The 6,392-nt window shown below is 41.6% G+C and overlaps 1 protein-coding gene across 9 annotated transcripts in view; it reads right to left on the minus strand.

Moving 5' to 3' along the window:
• LOC118371319 (protein FAM107B-like) overlaps window positions 1-4,954 on the minus strand; it is a 22,021-nt gene extending 17,067 nt beyond the window's left edge. Inside the window, exons 1-3 of one of the 9 annotated variants that reach the window (XM_052465827.1) lie at window positions 4,714-4,952; window positions 4,360-4,470; window positions 4,205-4,261 (exon numbers count right to left, since the gene is read on the minus strand). The gene's annotated coding sequence lies outside the window, so the exon portion shown is untranslated. Of the gene's footprint in view, window positions 1-4,204; window positions 4,262-4,359; window positions 4,664-4,713 lie in introns of those variants that run through there. The other 8 variants (XM_052465834.1, XM_052465828.1, XM_052465830.1 and 5 more) reach the window with 8 other exon arrangements.
• Between the last annotated feature and the right edge of the window lie 1,438 nt (window positions 4,955-6,392).

Consider the following 6,392-nt stretch of genomic DNA (forward strand, 5'->3'; position numbering starts at 1 on the left):
CTATTACCAACCCTTAGTAAACTTTTGTAAAAAAAATTGTGTTTGACCAGATACAGTACTATTTTACAGTAAACAAATTGACAACAAACTTTCTGCATGCTTATAGATAAGGACATTCAACAAGCACAGTACTTACACAAATTACTGATGATTGGCTGAGAGAAATTGATAATAAAAATATTGTGGGGTCTGTTTTGTTAGACTTCAGTGCGGCTTTGATTTTATTGATCATAGTCTGCTTCTGGAAAAAATGTATGTGTTATGGCTTTACACACCCTACTATTTTGTGGATAAAGAGTTACCTGTCTAACTGAACACAGAGGGTGTTTTTTGATGGAAGCCTGTCCAACATGATCCAGGTAGAATCAGGAATTCCCCAGGGCAGGTGTCTAGGCCCCTTACTTTCTTCAATCTTTACTAATGACATGCCCCTGACTTTGCGTAAAGCCAGTGTGTCTATGTATGCGGATAACTCAACACTATACATGTCAGCTACTACAGCAACTAAAATGACTGCAACACTTAACAAAGAGCCGCAGGGACAAATCATTCACTAAACCCTAAACATCAACTAAATCTAAATCATGTGGAAATTGAGCAAGTTGACCTGACTAAACTGCTTGGAGTAACCCTGGTTTGCAAATTGTCATGGTCAAAACATGTTGATATAACAGTAGCTAAGATGGGGAGAAGTCTGTCCATAATAACAGCACTATCAACAAGGCAGGTCCTACAGGCCCTAGTTTTGTCGCACCTGGTGTACTGTTCAGTAGTGTGGTCAGGTGCCACAAAAAGGGACTTAGGAAAATTGCATTAGCCTCAGAACCGGGCAGCACGGCTGGCCCTTGGATGTCCACAGAGTGCTAATATTAAAAATAATATTAATAATATTAATATGCCCACAAGACATGCCACCAGAACAGAACAGAATGTCCAGAACAGACTATGGGAGGCGCACAGTACTACATAGTCCATGACTACATGGAACTCTGTTCCACATCAAGTAACTAATGCAAGCAGTAAAATTAGATTTAAAAAACATATCAAAATACACCTTATGGACCAGTGGGGACTGTGAAGCAACACAAACATAGGCACATACATATGCATACACACACGATAACATACGCACTATACACACACCTATACATAGATTTTGTACTGTAGATATGTGGTGGTGGAGTAGGGGCCTGAGGGCACACAGTGTGTTGTGAAATCTGTGAATGTATTGTAATGTTTTTAAAATTGTATGAACTGCCTTAATTTTGCTGGACCCCAGGATTAGTAGCTTCTACCTTGACAGCAGATAATGGGGATCCATAATAAATACAAATTCAAATTACGGCTCTGAAACTCTTGCCCATTATAATAACTATGAACAGTTAGTTAGTTGGCCTACTCGGTGACTTTAGTTTCCGATTGAGCTCAAAGAGTACAGTAATGCGGTCATGTACCTCCATTCTGAAGAAAGACTGTGTGTGTGTGTGTGTGTGTGTGTGTGTGTGTGTGTGTGTGTGTGTGTGTGTGTGTGTGTGTGTGTGTGTGTGTGTGTGTGTGTGTGTGTGTGTGTGTGTGTGTGTGTGTGTGTTAAATAATACAGGATCATATGTCTTATCATATGATTCAGCCTAGGTGTTAATCTAATGAATTTAGCTCAAACTCCCATTGTCCTGTATCCTTCAGCCCGATGAGCTCTCTTACTGTTGGGAAGGGGAGCTTTTAGAGTCTCTCTGTGTTTCTGTGTGTGTGTGTGTGTGTGTGTGTCAGTGTGTAAACCCATTTTCTTTTAAATATAGAGTGGCTGGTGTGGTAATGGTACTTTATTCTGATTGAGCCTCCTAAACCAATGAAGAGAAATCAATGCAACACCATAGAGAAGTTGTGTGTGTGTGTGCATGCATTCATGTCTTTGTTCCATGCCATAAACATTCAGAGAGGTAGTGTATGAATATGTAATAATAAAACAGTGTTGGTGTGTAAGTGTGTAAGCACATGCTGTATGGCCCCATCTTCTGTTTTATTAATGTTATTGAACACCATTTGTAGGGCAGAAAGAGAGAGTCAAACATGTTGCATGTGTGTGACCGCCTCCAGCCCTCAGCTCTATCATCAAGTCTAGTACACACAGAGGAAAGGGGAGAGATCCCCCCCCTCCTCCTCCCCATGCCGCCATAATGCGGATCCATGGCAACCATAGCGCCAGCATGGTGTAAATACATCCTTTGTGTTCTAGGGTTCTAGGTTATGGGCAATTCCATGGTAAATGAATTACGCTGATTCAGAACTTTAACACAGCATACAACTCTATCCACAACGACTACGTTTTACAATTTACACAGAACATTTTACAAAAACACATTTCACTTGAAGAACAGTACAAATGCAACGTTTGGTAACAGAATCATTATGTTACCAAACTTTGCATCTGCACTGTATCTTATGTAGCCTAGCCTAGCCTATACACATATATCCAGATCATATTCAGCAAAGTGATCTACTGTCAGGGAACCAGTGGTTGTGGAGCACATAACAAAGACAAGTCTTTATTATGACATGATCAGATGATTTTATCCAAGACAAATATATATGTGGAGCATGTGGCAATCAGACTCACAACCTCCAACACTAGCGGAGTCATCTGAGGCAGATCAAGCCCTAAAAGACCAGCTCTTTGCACAAAGAAAAACACGAATACGCAGACAAAGACACATAAGCAACAAGGTAGACTTTACGGCTCATAAATGCTAATCATATGGGAGGAGGTTAGTGGAAACTAAATCAGAGAGAGAGAGAGAGAGAGAGAACTAGACCAAGAGAGAGCTAGAGGGAGGTATGTGCAGCATTGGCAGTATAGGTCTGCTCAGAATAGTCTGCTGACTAATGAACATGGTTGTCCTACTCCAACCGCACAGCAACACAGAGAAATATGGCACACTGATTGATGTACAGTATATACCTAGAGGGCCCTAAACACACATGTGCATTCTGAGATATGGACAAATTCCATTCCAGAGTACCTGAGACAGGGACACATTCCATTCCAGAATACCTGAGACAGGGACACATTCCATTCCAGAATACCGGCGATATGGACAAATTCCATTCCAGAATACCTGAGACAGGGACACATTCCATTCCAGAATACCTGAGACAGACATCTATTTGTGGCGTATTGCTGCACATTGCAGTTGGTAATGTATATCCTTGATATATCACTGGGGATGATATGTCTTCATTCCATGGAGATCCCATGGAACCCGTGTGTGTGTGTGTGGTGTGTGTGTGTGTGTGTGTGTGTGTGTGTGTGTGTGTGTGTGTGTGTGTGTGTGTGTGTGTGTGTGTGTGTGTGTGTGTGTGTGCGTGTGCGTGTGTGTGTGTGTGTGTGTGTGCGTGCGTGCGTGTGTGTCCCATACGGGAAACATGATGAACAAAGAAAGAGCAGGATCAGGGGAAGCGAGAGCAAGATAGAGAGAGAAAAAGAGAGAAAAGGAGGGGGTAGTTCAAAGATCAGAAAACAGATGTAAAGCAAACTGCCTTCTAAATGACTACCACATGTGTTGGCACTTCCCTCTCTTCCTCACTCACTCACTCTCTCTACTCTGGAACACAGTGCAACTCACTCATTCATATTCTCCCTTTCTCTTATTCATCTATTTCACTCATCTCTCCCATCTCCTTCTCTTTTGCTCACCCTTTATTCGTATGTATCCCCCCCCAACTCTCTGGCAGCCCCTGATTACTGTAAGTGAACTTCAGAGAAATTACTCAAGACAATTATTTCCTCTGTGACCCAATGACTTGTTTACTTAAGATGTGGTTCTGAGTCAATTCCAACTAGTATCTGTAGAATATAATATTTTATTGACCTGGAGATTGACTCTCCCCATACATTGCTTCACTTCTGTCTGATAGATATGAGATACTTCTGAGTTGAGTATGGTTCAAGTTTGACTACTGTAGCTGTCAGAAGGAGCCTAGTCTATATGTTATTACTGACTACACACACACACACACAGTGGATTTCTGGTTGACAGTGATAGACCAGTGTGTCAGTGATTACTAGGGCCATGTGCTCCAGACAGCAGAGCAGTTCATCATGGCATGTCTATATGATGCTGTCAAACACTGGGGGACACACCATCTCATAAACAGTTGATCACTCAGACTTCTGCTATCCAACTCCAAAATAACAAAAGGCACCTACCTGATAAAGCGGGAATCTTAGCCCACTTCAGTAACAATATGTAGCTTGCAGTCCTATCTGTCGATATCAAATAAGTACAGAAAATCACTCACACACATTGCTTCATAAGATTTAAAATAACATGTTTCATAAACTCATAGGTTAAACTTCCTCACGTTTATAAGGATTGATTGGAGGCAGACAGATGGGCGAAACAACCGTCTGATTCTAAATGTACGCTGCTTCTTTCTTCACTGTCCCGTTCGTAAGAAAAACAACATGCGCTTCTGAAGCAACAATGAGCCCCGAGTTTCAGTTTTTTTCTATAACCTCCAATACAACACTTATCATTGCGGCTTTGTTTAAAAAATATTAAACAAAACTAGATTATTATATATCGAACACTACACGCGGACCAATGTATATGTTATAACCAAAGCAGGCGCACTGCTTTGTGTACTGTGCGCTCAGACAGAACAAAAACGCGCGCGCACGCACACGCACACACACACACACACACACACACCTACCTAAACTCGATCCCGACGTTACTTCTCCAAATGGACTAGTTTAATAATTAAAAGGACAACGTGGTTTTTAACCTCATTGGTGCGTCTCCAGATCACTTCTCCGTTTAGGTTTCCCTGCTATTCTGCTTTTCTCCTTCGAAACTGTTCAACTGCACACACATACACACTCGGGACCCATAGAAAATATAGATTAATGCTGAATGGGCGGGCCATTGTGATGTCATACTCCTCCTCTCTTTCTCTATCTGCTCAAGCTGTTGACGGGAGAGACATATTTTTTTTACATTCTATGGGGGAGACCCCTTACGCCCGGGGCGGGGCGTGGCAGGGTAGCGATGGGCTGTGGCTGGGAGATGGCGCGCGCAACACACAATACAGAGCGGCACCCACATATAAAGAGTGCATCCATCCGTTACATAGAAAACCTTTAAGGTTAATAAGCTACTTTTCATCTACTGATTTTATACGTTTGCGCTCAAAAATGCTAAATATCCCAACTATTATCATAACATGTGTGTATTGTATTGTATTAGTTAGCAGAATAAATGTTGCTGCGGTAGAGTAGTTAATCTTCATACAGATCAGCCACTACTGGGTCTGCTCAGCTACCTCCTCCTGTTTAAGCTGCTGTATGAAACCACTAGTTTAACTAGAGATCTGCCCGTTTCAGGCTACTATCTCCCCGGTGACCACATGGCCAGGCCCACTGATAGGCATGGTGGTCCAGGATTCTGTGTGTGTTGTTGGGGAGACTGAAGACTGAACATGTGAGAGGGGGCCAAAGAGGTTCAATCAAATGTTATTGGTCACATGCTTTGAATACAACAGTTGTAGACTTTACCATGAAATGCTTACTTATTTGCCCTTTCCCATGAATGCAGAGTTAACAAGTAAAAAATCTATAATTTTAATAGTAACATAATACAGTTTTTTTCGATTGCTAAACAACAGTGGGCACAACTGGAGTCACATGTGCAAAACTCTAACTACAGTCTGCACTACCAACAGTCACCTGAGCTAAACAGTTCACATCACCTGCAGAACTCATTCCAAGCAACACAACTCTTAACACATGGCTCAAAACACGCTCAGTGCAGCCAAACACTATGCACAACCCTCACTGAGATAACGCACACTGTCACTCAGAACACACTGAGAGTAAAAACACGAGCATCAAACACCAATACAGAAAATACAAACTTTTCATCTTTACAGTTTGAACAATTTCAGTGACTTCATACAAAGTAATATTTTCTTCAAAGAAAAGAGTGACATTCTTTCACATGATTTATACATTTTTTTAGAACATAACAAGTCTTTAAGGTAAATGAAAATTAGCAGTTTGCTTCAATAGTCTGTAGTAATTTACAGAATTACAGTAATGAGAAAAAAAGGTAGAAACTAAAAGTACATACTGTAATTCGAACAAATAATTGAGGGGCTAATCCTGCCTCTCTCTAGCATCAGGCCACAGGTTTTCTTCAACATCACATCTAATGTTTTCTCTTGCCATGCACCTGGGGAAGAACCTTCTGGAGTGCCTTATCCATCCCTGGCAGTCCTCTGGACTCGTGTCCTCACATCCGGCACGCATGGCTTCCAAAAGAGACATTTGGTCATGTGGGTAGTGACCAAACACTTTCCACCTCCAGGCAGAGAAAAACTCCTCTATTGGGTTG

This window comes from Oncorhynchus keta, chromosome 17 (genome assembly GCF_023373465.1).
Source record: "Oncorhynchus keta strain PuntledgeMale-10-30-2019 chromosome 17, Oket_V2, whole genome shotgun sequence".
Taxonomy (NCBI): Eukaryota; Metazoa; Chordata; class Actinopteri; order Salmoniformes; family Salmonidae; genus Oncorhynchus; species Oncorhynchus keta.